The sequence below is a fragment of the Odocoileus virginianus genome, chromosome 10, assembly GCF_023699985.2.
Source record: "Odocoileus virginianus isolate 20LAN1187 ecotype Illinois chromosome 10, Ovbor_1.2, whole genome shotgun sequence".
NCBI lineage: Eukaryota > Metazoa > Chordata > Mammalia > Artiodactyla > Cervidae > Odocoileus > Odocoileus virginianus.
Window position 1 is genome coordinate 27,273,673 of NC_069683.1, and position 2,226 is coordinate 27,275,898.

Here is a 2,226-nt window from a genome sequence, read left to right on the forward strand (position 1 = left end):
CCAGCCTCCTCTATGTTCCCACAGGACCTTTGTGGTTACACAGGGCCACCAGGCAATCTATCTCAAGACCCATCAGTTAATCACATCTGCCAAGTGCCCTTTACCATGGCAGTTAAAACATATACTGGACCCAGACATCTCTGGGAGTCATTCTTCCGCCTGCCAATGAAGTCAAACATCCGAAAGCCTTAGAGTGGAGGATAGCATTCCAAGCAGAAGGAACTACATGTGGAAGGGCCCCAAGGCTGGAACAAATTGGGCATGCTCTCAGAACAGCAAGAACCCACTACTCTGTGCTCTCAGCACCCTCTGCACCAATTATAATTGCCAGTTAATACCTCTTTCTCCCTAACCGGACCCTGAGCTTTTCAAGAGCAGACACTGAGCCTGACCCATATTTTCATCACGGTCAGGGCCCCGGACTTGGTCGGGCACAGAGCAAATGCTCAGCAGAGGTCTAAGCTCAATTCCAAGACAGTGAGTGCCTTTTGCCCCCTCTGGTGGTCATTTTGGCTCACTGCACTTTTCTGGAGACCATTCATGGGCTTCAGTACAGAAATGGACGCCTGAACTGCGATTCTCGGAATGTATCTCCAGGACCAACAACGTCCGCATCACCTTGGAACTTGTTAAAAATGAAATTGTTGGGCTCCACCGCAGGCCTCTGTGAGTCAAAAACTCTCGGGTGGAGCCTAGCAATCTGTTTTAACAAGCTTTCCGGGTAATTATGATGCAGGCTGCAAGTTTGATGTTCCTTCTCCTAGGAGCCCCAAGTAATGGAGGAGACACCAGGATTCACCAGGTAGAGTTGCCAGTTAAAGCACAAGACTCCTAGTTAAAGCTGAATTTCAGGTGAACAATGAACTAATATGAATATGTCTGGGGCAATATTTGCAATCTTTATCTTGAAGTTCTTAATAATTTTTGGACATGGAGCCCCACATTTTCATTTTGCACAGGTATTTAGTCCTAGGAAGGACCCAGAACTCAAAGCTGGGAGGGGTCAGACCACCAGCAGCTGACCTGTGCCTCTAAGTTTTCCCAGCTCCCCCATCTTTCATACTCCCCACTGCTTCCTTCCCAGAGGAATCAAACCTTCATCCCTTCTCTTCAGATTTCCAGGAACTGTCTCCTCATTGTCTGGCTCCGTCATTCCCACCCTTTCTATTCCACCTTCCACAGAGCAAAATGAAGTTCCCACAGTGCCTGCCCATGTCATCTTCAGAGGGTTTCCCAGGTGGCTCAGTGGTAAAGAATCCATCTGCCAATGCAGGAGATGCAGGAGACATGGGTTCGATCCTTGGGTCGGGAAGATCCCTGGAGTAGGAAATGGCAACCCACTGCAGTATTCTTGCCTGGAAAATTTCATGGACAGAGGAGCCTGGCAGGTTGCAGTCCATGGGATCGCAGAGTCAGACACAACTGAGTGACTGAGGATGCACACACATCATCCTCAAAACTTTCCCCTGGGTGTCTCCCATAAATCATTCTGGCTTCAACAAGAGAGTTTGTTTCTCTGTCCTATAAAAGTCTGGAAATAGATGGTTCAGGGGTGGCATTCGGGCACTGCTCTGCTACATTCTCAGGATTTCAGGCTCCTTAACTCATGGCTCCTCCAACCCTAGGGTATGGCCCATGTCTTTAAAGACCCAGATGGTGGCTAGAGCCCCAGCCATCACATCTACGAGAGCTGTAGACACAGAGAGGGTATTTAAAGTCTTGCAATTGGGTGAGCTTGATAAGGAAAGGGTTCCACTGGAGAAGAGAAAAGAAGCCCCAAAACTGAGCTCCAGGACTCCCGTATCTAAGGAAGAGGAGAAACCAGCAGCAGCTCCCCAGTCTCCAGACTTCTCTCAGCCCCCAGACTTGTAAACCCAGCTGTTTGCCTAACATCTCCACTTGGATGTCTAAGAGACATCTGTGAATTCATATATCCAAACTTGAATTCTAATCTGTCCCCCACATCTACTCCTGTTGTTACCTTCCTCAGTGTCAGATCCTGGCAGCACCATCCATGGAGGTGTTCAGTCAAAAACCTGGGGTCATAGTTGACTCTTTTCTTTCTTTCACAAACTACATTCTATTCACTAGGAAATCCTGTGGTTCTACCTCCCAGGAACAACCCAGCCTCTGATTACCTCACTGCCCTGCTGTTGCCCTGATCCTCTTATCTGATGCCACATTCCTCTCCCTCTGCCTCTTGGTCTATTTAACTCATAAGGCACA